Below are 13,343 nucleotides of genomic sequence, written 5' to 3' on the forward strand. Positions count from 1 at the left end.
AATGTATTTAGGAAAATGCATTATCAGTTCAAAAACCTATGGCTACAATCCTTTGAAGCAGAGATGCGTTGCAGGGTGCATGCTGGAGGAGCTGAATGACATGCCACCTATGCCAGAATTATCCCACTAGCTTCAATGAGAAGTCGCTGACATAAGTGGTTACAGAATAAGAAGACAATTGAAACATATAACTAAGATTGTGAAAAAGTCCATTACAAACTGCGCCTCTTCTGTGTGAGCCTGCCCAATTACTGTGGTCACCATTCACATTACTGTGGCCCTACTCCACATGCTGCCATTAACGGAAATAAGGCGGGTGTCCACATGAGACTGGACCCCTGAGTTGCCCTCCTTCTAAACTGAAAAGCCCCAGATGCTTTTGTTTTTGCCCCTTTGAAAGGTGCTCCAAGCCCTTTTATCATTTTGGTTGCCGTTTTCTGCACCTTTTTTTTTTTTTTAGATCTGCAATATCTTTTCTGAAATTCGATGCCCAGAATCCTACACAGCAGAACAAACTGTTCCCTCCCCAATTTCCAAACACTCTGCGAACAAATTAAGCAACACCAGTCTCAGTACCAACCTGAAAGGGACCCCTTTGCTCACTCCTTGCCTCCGTGAGAACTGTCCATTTATTCCTAGTCTCTGCTTCCTATTGTCTAACCAGTTTTTAATCCATAAGGGAACCCATCCTCCTATCCCATGACAGCTAAGCTTAACTCAGGAGTCGTTGGAAGTACGTTATTGAAACCATTTTTGGAAGTCCAAGTTTACAATGTCTACAAGATCACCGTTAACCACATGCTTGTTAATCTGCTCAAAGGACTCCAAAAGGTTGAGGAGGCAGGGCTTCCCTCTGCAGAAGCCATGCTGATTTTCCCTCAGCAGGCTTTGTTCCTCTATGTGCCTAATAATTCTATCTTTAATACTAATTTTGCACTAATTTGTCTGGGACAAACATCTGTAATTTCCTGGATCTCCTCCTTTTTAAAAATCAGTGTGACATTTTAAAATTTCCCAGTCATCTGGCATGGAGGACTGCTTTTAGCAACAAGTTACATACACTGGTTAGTAGATCAACAATCTCAAGACCCTTTGGGTATATATAATCTGCGCCTAGAGACTTATTCATTTTCAGTTTGCCTCGTAGTCCTAGAACTGAACACCTCATCACCTCAATTTGACTTAATTCTGCCCATCAACTCCATCCCACACCATTTGGTACAAGAGTTCCAGTGACAATGTTCACCAATGAGGGATTTACCCCCCACCCAGCCCCCCAGAGACTGTTCAGCCATGATTCTGAGGGATACTTAACAATCTAGCTTAATAATGAACCCCAAACCCATACTCATCCTGCCAACCCCAGTTGGGTCCTCACTAACCCCTCAGGTTCAGACCCATTTAATTAACCCAGAGTGATAAGCTGCAGTACTGCAGTCCAAGTTCTGCTCACTTCCATCCTTCCGAGGTCGGTAAAATGAGTACCCAGCTTGCTGGGGGTAAAAGGAAGATGACTGGAGAAGGCACTGGCAAACAAAGTCTGCCTAGTAAACTTCGGGATGTGACGTCACCCCATGGATCAGGAATGACCTGGTGCTTGCACAGGGGACCTTTACCTTTTTATCGCAATGGGATGCAAGTGAAAAAAGGCCACAAGTCGCTGCTGATTTGCCCCAATTGTGTCTGGTTTTGATCATCCATCTGCAATATGGATGAACTGGAAGTGCTGTAGGGTGCAAACAAGAGTCGCTAGTGCAACTTAAAGAATGGATCCAAACACAACAGCAATGTAATACATTCTATTCAGACCTACCAAAACATCACAAAACATTGAGCAAGCGTTCAGTTCCTCCGGACGTTTGTCAGGCTAGGTTTTCAAAACAAAAAGCTGACGGGGAGAGAGAAAAACTGTAATAGTTTGGTTGGTTCTAATAAAAGGTATGTGATAGGCTGGGGCATCAGGTGACTCCAAAAGAAGATGAAATCTGAGAGGTGAGATCAAGCAAAGTTTTACAGACTAAACCTTGGACTTGTGTTTAGAGATCTTTGTTTTTAAACTGAATTTACCTCCTTTGCAGAGTGGCAGTATCGGTGGTCCGCTCAGCATTGCAAAAGATAATTTATAGGCCACAGGGCTTGCTCCCTTCCCCCTACACCACAACACAGCAAGCCTCTACTTTGGGCGATGTGAGATAGTTAGTGAAGCTTTTCAGCTACATTTATGGATTGACTTGAGCTACATATTCTTTGACCTGTACTTGAGATTTATTGACAGATACATAAGTCACAGTAAATAACCTAAGAAGCAATTGATGCTCCGTGCATTTTTTTTTTTTTTTTGCATGAACTGATTGACAGATTAAGAAGCTTGGCTCCATCACAAGTGATTGAAACTGCATGCGTGGCTTATTATGAATATGGGTAGCGGTGTGTCGTGCACATTTTTTTTAAAAAAAATGAAGATTACAATATAACCGCAAGATTAAAAGCATATTCAAAATATGATCCATATAGATAGAGACCTGAAAAGAAAATATGTAGTTAGGCGTGCCGCGATATGGGTAATGAAATCATGAAGCGCTCCTGGCTGGTTCCGAGAGCAATGTACCAACCACGGCTGCTGAACAACTTCCATCCATTTCAAAGAGGCCTGTGCAGGAATGCGCAATAAGGCACAATTGGCTGCATAAATATATATGCCATTCTCCCCACTTGAGTATTGGAGGGCACGTTCAAAAGCCTGTTGAACTCACCGAGATCCTTCTCCCTTTCCTTTAATCTTAATGGGCTTATGGATATGCTCTGGGTGGTACATCTCTGGTGTATCTTGCAAGTATCTCCGGTACAACCGTGCATCGTTGACTAAATGCATTATGGATAAGCTGGGGGGAAGGGAGGTCATTTCTTCCTGAGGATCAGATACCAGTCAGGATGTAATCAGGACCCTGAATGCGAAAGACCAGTCATTTGATCTGAAATAGCAAATCCTATGTGCCTAATGGATATATTTTATGATACTTCTATTTAATGTGGGACATGGTGTTGAAATTAAATAGGCTGCCAAATCAATATTTCAGATTGCATTCAAAGGGGAAATAAAACTGTACTTTCTATTTCTCTTTTTTCCTGAACTTTTCTTTTTAAAAAAATGATGACAAATACCTGTTCTTTGTGTCATTATCTTGTTGTGGGTCAATTAAAAGAGAAAACCTAATCTGAGAGCAGCTAGTTTGGATACACTCTGTGAAACTTAATGTTTATGCATAAATTAAAAATGGTTTATTGCTTGGTACTTTTCTTTGTGGCTATTTAAAAAAGATAGACTATATTTTGTTTTGTTATACTTTCACTGACAAGTGAAATATAAGTGAATATAATGCACAATAACCTTTCATTTTTTTAAAGTAAGTCTCTATCCCCCTTCATTGCAGGAATATCCCTTACCCCTTCACCTCCCCAATGAAAGGAAACAGATAATTACTGTAAAAAAAAAAAAAGAAGAAGCAGGGAATTAAGAGAACTTGATACACAGATGGTTATAATCATATAACAAAAATCAATTGCCATTTAAAAAGAAAAACGCCCCCTGGTGGTGGGTGGAAGAAAAGGCTGCTGTAGGGACAGGAGGCGGAGTCCTGCCGTGTGGGCAGGACTGGGAAAATCTGAAATATCACACCCACACATAGGGTTGCCGGGTCCCTCTTCGCCACTGGTGGGAGCTTTTGGGGGCGGAGCCTGAGGAGGGCGGGGTTTGGGGAGGGGAGGGACTTCAATGCCATAGAGTCCGATGGTCAAAGTGGCCATTTTCTCCAGGTGAACTGATCTCTATGGGCTGGAGATCAGTTGTAATAGCAGGAGATCTTCTGCTATTACCTGGAGGTTGGAAGGAAAAAAAGCACCACTGTACCAATATCAAAGGATAGGGAACTTAGTACAGGAGCGAACCATGTCATAATGTGCAAAGGTACAAATTTAATATGCTACAAAAGGTCCAAAGAGTAACAGTGTTTACATAAATACTACTCATACAACATACAAAGTCCAATATAAATACTGTGGCTATATACAATAACAGAGAATGACTCCAAGGTTCTAATAATCAAAAAGTTGTATGTTGTATGAGTAGTATTTATGTAAACACTGTTACTCTTTGGACCTTTTGTAGCATATTAAATTTGTACCTTTGCACATTATTACCTGGAGGTTGGCAACCCTTCCCACACAGAAATCATCAAGGCTTTGCTGCAATCTTTCCCAAAATGTCGCAGCAAAGAAAGTTTGGGAAAGATCAGATAAAAGCCAGGGGAACCCTGGGAGATGTACAAATGTGCCACAAAGCAAAGGGGGGGGGGACCCATTTCCCAACAGCATTGAACCTGTGGCCAATAATCCTGTCTAAAGTCATCAATCCCATAGGATTGCCTTGTTTACTCAGCGTCCAGGTCTGAGACGTGGTACTTTCACACTAACTTTTTGGGCTCTGGTATCAACACCATTTCCTCACTTAATATTTCTTGAAAATTCAGATTGCGAGCAAGTTGGTCATCACCCACTCTGGATGGACTGATTTCTCCTTGGTTGGTTTTTATTTTGCACTGGCCTCTCCTTGTAACATCTCCCCTGCCCTTCCATTGCTTGTAACTTTAAGTATAAATGTAGCTTCTATGGAGGAACACTATGCATCAGATGAAATGGATTCTGACTCACGACGCTTACACTGGAATAAATGTTGTTAGTCTTTCCGGTGCTGTTTGACTCCTGTTTAATTTTTCTGAAACAGACGGACAGGGCGACCAGATTACACCTGCGCTTCCCCCCTAGTTTATCCCATGGATTAAAGTGTGCTGTTTTGTAGCCGTTTTCAGAATTTCCATCCCAAACGTTTCCAGTCTGAACTGAAGTAGTGCTCTTGTCTCTCCTAATCTGGAAATGCAGCTGGTGATGATTTTGCCTCTAGCTTCACAGTCCCCCCTTCTCCTGTTCTCCTCTGCTCTGACAGTCTTGGAGGAACCCCTTGTCAATTTCAGTTCCCTAGGGAAGGGATGTCTTCAAACTTCCTGCAGATATGGGGGAGCAATAATACAGATTGCAGCCAATTTATGGCGACCCCTGTAGTTTTCAAGGCAAGAGACGTTCAGCGGTGTTTTGCCATTGCCTGCCTCTGTGTAGCGACCCCGGATTTCCTTGGAGGTATCCCATTAGGGCTGCCAACCTCCAGGTGGTGACTGGAGATCTCCCGCTATTACAACTGATCTCCTGGCAACAGAGATAATTTCAGCGGGAGAAAATGACAGCTTTGGAGGGTGGACTCTATGGCATTATACCCCCATTGAAGTCCCTCCCCTCCCCAAACCTGCCCTCCCCAGGCTCCGCCTCCCAAATCTTAAGGTATTTCCCAACACGGAGTTGGCAACCCTATTTCCCATCCAAGTACTAACCAGGGCCAACCCTGGTTAGCTTACAAGATCTGAGGAGATTGAGCTAGCCTGGGTCATCCATCAATGTTTATTCTGAATACGTTAATAAAATCCAACTACAGTCATCATCACAATACCTTTGGAATAAACATTGATATATCTTTTGGATAGCTATATTATTTTATTATAAAATGTATACCTTAACCCTGTTGATTATATTACTGTTTTTAGAAGGCTAAGGAGTATTCACCACCTTTGGGGGGGGGGGCCTTGTCATGTTCACCTCTGCAGTGAAAGGGCTTTTCCAAACTCAGTGCAGAGTTGGGGAGATGGCCTTGTATTTTTTTACAATGCCCTGTCAGGTTTATTTTTTTAAAAAAATCTTTGCAACGATTGGTGTGTGATCTAGCACTTGTATGCAACTGAGACTCCCCCCTCCCCTTAGAGCAGTAACTGCAATGGTTGTGATAGAGAACAGAGCCAATGAGATGGAGACTTGGCCTGCAGCTGCTTTCCTTTAGGGTTCGTAGCAGAGGGTGAGCTACTGAGTGGGGGCAGCTGATGGACCATCCAGTCCCCAGAGAAGAGAAAGCACTCCAACCCATGTACAAAAATGCTTTCCCATCAAGTCCACACATTTGGTAGACTCGCTGCTCTTCTTTGTGGGACTTGCGCTGGCCGGGAATTCTGTACAGCTGGTTTCCTGCTTTGTGTGTGAGAAATACCAGGAAGCATATGGTGCCTTGTGCATGCTAAGGATGCTTTCTGTGTTGCATACAACTGCCGGTCCTGCAGGAAACTCCCATTGTTCAGTAGAATTTCTAACCAAGGTGATGTTGTTATAAGAAAGGGGGGTATGTTATGTGTGAAAGAAACCTGTGATTGTTCAGGACAGAGAACTCATTGCAGCCTCGTGGAGGGATGGCCTCTGGCTGACATGGTTTTCAGCGCAGTTGTGTTTGCTGGTCAACCCAACAAGCTGTTCACCATTACATGGTTCTCAAAAAAAAAAAAAAAATCAGACAAAGAAATGGAGATGGTAAGTAAAAGTGGAACCTTCCTAATGGGAGGCAATATACCCCAAAGACCCGGTGCTGAGAAGAAAAGACAGGGGGCAGCTACCTTGGTTTATTATTTATTTATTTCTCATTGAGGCTCAAGGAAGAATACAGAGTTATGAAAGACAATGTGATAAAGACAGTATATAGGGTTGCCAACCTCCAGGTAGTAGCTGGAGATCTCCTGTTATTACAACTGATCTCCAGCCAATAGAGATGAGTTCACCTGGAGAAAAGGGCTGCTTTGGCAATTGGACTCTATGGCATTGAAGTCCCTCCTTTCCCCAAACCCCACCCTCCTCAAGCTCCGCCACAAAAACCTCCCGTCAGTGGAGAAGAGGGACCGGGCAACCCTAACAGTATATCATGAACAAGGCAATAAAAGTGGGTTACACAAATTAAAGAACAATGAAACTTTATTACCTATATAGAAATTGCCTTGCTGCAGTATTCTGTTTCCCTGTTCCGTCTATGCCAGAGCCCTCCTGAAAAGTTGTTTTACACATTTTGTGCAATGATGAGAATGTGGGAGCCTCTGGTACTGCATCAGGTAGGCCATTCTAACAAGCGGAGAACCACAACAGAGAATTCTTGGGTCTGGACTGCTGTTGTTTATACCCATTTGCAGGGTGGCACTTTTAGAAAGCTCTTCTCAGAGGAGCAAATTTGTTTGGGTAGAACATATTGAAAGAGGAGGTCCTATAGATAAATGGGTCCTAGGCCATGAAGGGCTTTGCAGGTATTAACCAACAGCTTGAAATGAACTTGGGATCTAAATGGTAACCAACCAGAGGGACAGAAGTATAGGTGTAATGTGTATGCTACGCCTAGCTCCTGAAAGTAAATGAGTTGAAGCTTATGTACCAGCTGGAGTTTCTGGGTTGTCTTCAAAGGCAAATCCATGTAGAGTACAGTACAATAGTCTATCCATGAGGTTACTGTGGCATGGATCCAAATGGCCAGATTGGCTGGTTCAAAGTACGGAGTCATCCTCTGGGCTAAGTCAAGATGGATGGAAGTCTTTTGTTTCTCCAGCAATAACACTGGGTCTAGTATAACCCCCAAACTCTTCACTGAGTCAGTAAGGATCAGCTGGACCTTATCTAATATAGGAAGGGCAATATCCATGCTTGGGAAACTTCCCAGAGAATTTGGGCAGGTCATAGACAAAAGGCTAGACAAGAAAGATTCTGCTCTGATTCCCTCTATTCCCACAAACTCTCTAGACCCCTAAACCCCTCCTAAGCATTTACTCTATTTTATCTAGCATGAAAAGAGGCACAAAAAAGGCATCTGCAGCATAGGAATATGTTTAGAAAAAGTAAATCCATATGAATCAAGGGAAGAATATTTGTTATGAGCTACTATAAAAAATAGGGTTGAGTGAGCAAAACAGGGTATAATGCTGTGCAGTCCACCTTTCAAGGCGCCATTTTCTCCAGGGGGACTGACCTCTGTCATCTGGAGATCAAGTTGTAGCCCTGGGAGATCTCCATGCCCCCACTTTGAGGTTGGCAAAATTATATAAAAAGAATGAAATATATGATCACTAGACACTAGAAGTTTTGCTTTCAAATACAAACATGTTTGTTATAAATATTCACCAGGACCTGTCTCAGTTTAAGTGGGCAGCCAAATTTCATTTGCTTTTTTAAAGGTTCATTCATTTGCTTAACTTCAGCGCCATCTGTTGCTGAATCAAGGAAAATAGCTCTGCAAAATACAAGGGGAACACCCAAAGGTAATGAAAAATTTATTTTAACTTTTCATTTTTCATACAAATTTGTGGGCTAGAATATATGTTTCTCTGTGGGAAAGAGGGAGCTGTCTGAAAGCAACTGGGGTTGCCATCTTTTTAATTGGCTCTGCTGCTGTGTTTTTCTAACTGCGTGCAACCCACAGAAATTTGGCAAGTGAAACTTTCACTGGCAAGAAACTAAGATGATGGGGAAAGCTTTGTGGTTTAATTTTTGTGTACCATATAGTTTTTAAAGGGACGTGAACTGAGACAATAAATAAAGGTGACAACTTAAAAGTAACCTCTTTGTAAAACATACATATATGCACTCCTGATGCCATGGGGGATACTCCTCATCCTTCCCTTTGTTCTGTTGTTGCATCAAGAGCCTGCAGCTCATGAAGTTTCTTTCTTTAAAAAAATAATAATAATTTTATTCATTTTTAAAAGAGGTACAGAAAAAGAAAAAACGGGAAAAGACAGATAGGGAAAATTTTACAGTTCATTTTGTGTCCGTGCCCAGCAAAGCCCGTGTACATATCTTTACCCCAGAGTAAATCTCTGAAAACAAATACAAAATATAACTATAGTTCGAAACCCCTTGATAGTTCATTTCTATACTATGTCAAAGTTTACTAGAAAACTATTATAACTGTAATCCTCGATTAGTAACTAGCAACTATTTCTGTACTTCCATTATAAAAAGTTTAACTCTTTATCAAAAGCACATTCTCAAAAGCACAACAATTCGATCTACTTGAAATAGCTAAACCCTGATCCCTCGTTGCATAAGCATGGTTGTTTCATGTATATCCGTCAAAGAATAATTGCCATTTCTGCTTGGAGTCATCAATCAGCTTTCTTCTGAGTAAATTTGTTAGTCTTGACATGATTGCAAACTCGGGCAGTTTTGTAATCCACTCTGTTAACTCCGGAACATTCTTGGTCTTTCAGTACTTCGCGAATAGAATTTTTGCCGCTGTTGTAGCATATTGGAAAAGTTCCTTATGAAAAGAATTTATCTGAGTGGGAATTACCCCAAGCAACATATACTTAGCATTAAAGTCAAAGCTTGTGGGTAGCATCTCTTGGATTTCTTCATGCATTATCTTCCAATATTTCTGAGCCTTTTTACATGGCCAACATTGATGAAAGAAAGTTCATTCTGCTTCCAAGCATAGCTCATGAGGTTTCTGACCAAATGGGGCCTCGCTGCTTTCAATGGGGCTTTTAGCCCCGGTAAAACAAAACCAAAAAGTCGCGAAATGGCTTTTTTTGTTTGTTTTACGGCGTGCGCAAATCGGCTTAGGAATTTCAGAATTTCAGAAAATATTAATTTTCAGAAAATATTAAATTTCAGAAAATATTAAAATTTAAAACAGAAAGGATAAAATAAAATTCAAAAGCTTTAAAATGCCAAAATCCCATCGGATTATCTCACAGGATCTCAGCAACCATTCTGGATTGTCTAGGCAACCAAGAGCCAGTGTGGTATAGTGGTTAAGGTGCTAGACTAGGATCTGGGAAACCTAAGTTCGATTCCTTACTTTGCCATGGAAACTTGCAGGGTGACTTTGGGCCAGTCGCATGCTGTCAGCCTTAACTCTGGCAAGTATTTGGATGGGAAACCGCCAAGGAATACCAGGGGCGTGATGTGGAGGCAGGCAATGGCAAACCACCTCTGAATGTCTCTTACCTTGAAAACCCCAGCAGGGGTCGCCAAACGTCAGCTGTGAGTTGATGGCAAAAGAAGGCAACCACAAACAACAGTTTGGGATTACTTAGAGCACTGGTTCCCAACCAGGGGTCCGCGAGAACTAAATTAAGGTCCACGAAACAAAGTAATAAACCCATAATAAATTAATATTTTTAATTAAAAGTTCTCTATTATAAAAATATATATCCAAATATTATTCTAAGTTTAATGTTTAACTAACAGTTATGATTAAAGTTTATTTTCAAATTCTCAGAATTTTTATTTTGAACCTTGGGGTCCCTGCACCGAACCAAAAAGTCCTAGTGGTCCCTGGTCAAAAAAAGGTTGGAACCACTGACTTAGAGAATCCAAAATGGGGCACTACGGAACTGAGTTGGGGGGAGAGGGAGAAATAAAAAATGGGAATGCAGGAAAAAACAAGAGGGAAGACAGGAGGAGCACAGACAGAGCGGCAGGAGGGAGGAAAGAAAATGGAGTAAAGGAAGAAGTGTTGGGAGCAGGATTGAAGGAAGGAAGCAGGGAAATGGGGAAGGAAGGAAGGAAGGAAGGAAGGAAGGAAGGAAGGAAGGAAGGAAGGAAGGAAGGAAGGAAGGAAGGAAGGAAGGAAGGAAGGAAGGAAGGAAGGAAGGAAGGAAGGAAGGAAGGGCTAGAGAGAAACTTTTTCCACTCGCGACCCCTTTTCGCCCAAGAAATTTTTACACCACCACAGTTATACAGGTATAAAAAATAGGTATACAACTCAAACATCTACTGATAATAAAATAAATTTTACTGTTGCCAAATTTTTTGCGACCCCCACGTTCAGTTATGCAACCCCATATGGGGTCGCGACCCACAGTTTAAGAAGCTTTGTTCTATAGTAAGTCATATCTTAAATCATATTGTAAATGTCCACTTGCAACTTTACATATATAGATATGTCTCACTGTGTTATTACGTTTATCACAATCTAATTTGGGTCATAACTGAGTTTGTGAAATAAGAAGAAATGAAGGGAAGAAGAGAAGAAAAGAAGACAGGAAAAGAAATGTTGAAAACAGCCGATATTATTTTTAACAGGCAGTTTTTAATGTATTCATGAGTATATTACAATATATTCTGAGTTCCAAGGAAGAAAACAAACAAACAAAAAACAAGAAGAAATTTTGAATGTATTGTATATAATTCTTTTTTATCTTTTCCTAATTTCCCCCCTCTCCTTCTCCTTTTCAAATTATCTTTTTCAAAAATAAAAAAATAATAATTATTATTATTATTTAAAAAGAAGCTTTGTTCTAAAGCAGGGGTCGGCAAACTCATTAGTCAAAAGAGCCAAATATCAACTGTACAACGATTGAGATTTCTTTTGAGAGCCAAATTTCTTAAACTTAAACTATATAGGTAGGTACACTGTTTATTAACTTAATAAACTTTAATTAAAGTTTTAAGTCTTAATTAAACTATTGGTACACTGAATAAAACTTGATATTATACTTAATAGTGATCTTATTTATTGATAAAAATTAAATTGTAAGTCCCTGCCATTTCCCCCTCCCCGTCCGGAGTCCTCGTCTGGAGGCCTGGTCTACCGCCATAAAAGCCTATTGGTAGACCTGGCCTCCGGCTGAGTCCCATTGGGAGGCCAAGTCTACCCAGTGGCTTTCTTGGCAGTAAACCTGGCCTCCGGAGGCCCATAGAAGCCAATTGGTAGACCTGGCCTCTGAAGGGGGACTTTTCCCCTCCTCGGAGTCCAGGTCTACTGCCAAGAAAGCCAGTGGGTAGGCATGGCCTCCCAATGGGACTCAGCCAGAGGCCAGGTCTACCAAAGGAAGCCCGCCCCGCCCAACAGCTGATAGATGGGGGGCCAGGAACCGCCGAGCTGCCCACCCAGCAATCGCACGGCTAGAGGGCAAGGGAAAGGGGGACCCGGCCATTCTCCACGGCGGGGGGGGGGGAGAGACAGCGTGCCCACTCGCCCGCTCTCTCTCTCTCTCTCAGGTGCTGCGGCTCTGCAGCCCAGCTGCCGGCGCAAGCGGGCGCAAGAGCAGGGGCTCCGAACCAAGTTCAGAGAGCCGCACTCAAGGGGCCAAAGAGCCACATGCGGCTCGGGAGCCGCAGTTTGCAGACCCCTGTTCTAAAGCATGGTTGCCACTGTGGCAAAAGATACAGAGGCTAGATAGATCACGGGTCTGTTCCATTATGTGTTTGCGTTCTAGTGCTCCCAAATGTGTTTATTATGCTTGCAGTTAGAACCACTGATTGTGCTATTTTCCCAGATTACAACATCTGAGGTTTCACCCTCAAAGGTCAACCCATGTACAAATAAGGCTTAACGGTATTATGTGCCCAATATTGCTTGTCTGTTTTGCTTTGAAGTATCAGGTATCAACCACTGCCAGATGCAAGATACTAGATGTATCAGGCACAACAGTTCCTGCTGCCTCCTTGGTTTGCTAGCAAACAGTTATTACAGAATAGAAAGCAAGCCAGCATCTCTGCAGAAGAGTGGGAGATAGTCTGCTGTGCCTTCTTCATGCAGCAACAAGGAAATTGCCGTCTTACTGCTGATTTTCAAATCAGAATTACAGGTGCTGATAGCAAATGCCGGGCCATGAAGCAGAAAGAACATGGCTTGATTTGCAGATATTGTGTGTTGAGTCTGGCTATTTGTGGTTAGAAATAATCTTATAAAATGAGCAACAGAAAATATGATACACAAATGCAGAATGCTAGCGTGGTGCAAATCTCTTTATAACTAAGTTTTAAAATTCATCTGGGCCCTTAGGAAAAATCTATATCCAGCTGATAATAAACAATTGTGTCTGGATTTTATTCCTTTTCCTTTCCTTTGAAGAAGATGTGCTGGGGTCTAGATCTCTAAAAGCTGTTACGGTATTTTAATGCCTGATACCGACTTGGATAACGCAACTTGTTTTTCCTTCAGTCCCATTACTTTAAAAAAAATGTTTGTAGTTATATTTTTGAGTAATAAAACAAATCTTAGATAAGCAGTAATATAGGAAAGAGAAACAGATAGGGTTACCAGTAACAAAGAAATTGTGACATTGAAAACATTAATTCATGTTGCAGAATCATGCAGTAACCAGACCCAGGTTTTTCAACCTAACTCTAAACAAGATAACTTATTGCAAGTCTGGCCCTGGGCTGCTATCCAGGGGAGCAGGGTTGCCTGGTCCCCCCTCTCCTCTGGCGGGAAGTTTTTGGGCAGAGATAGGGAAAGATCATGCGCCCGCGCAACTGCGCCAACGCAATCGCATCACTTCTGGTTTACAATTGGAAGTGCTGCATCGCAAGGGGCCTTTACCACTCAAACTTGGAGTTTGAGTGCATCACAAGAGGCCTTCTACCACTCAAGGTGGGAGTTTGAGTGGTAAACGGCCCCTTGCGAAGCAGCGCTTCCGGTTGTAAACCGG

The sequence above is a fragment of the Euleptes europaea genome, chromosome 15 (assembly GCF_029931775.1).
Source record: "Euleptes europaea isolate rEulEur1 chromosome 15, rEulEur1.hap1, whole genome shotgun sequence".
Classification (NCBI taxonomy): Eukaryota; Metazoa; Chordata; class Lepidosauria; order Squamata; family Sphaerodactylidae; genus Euleptes; species Euleptes europaea.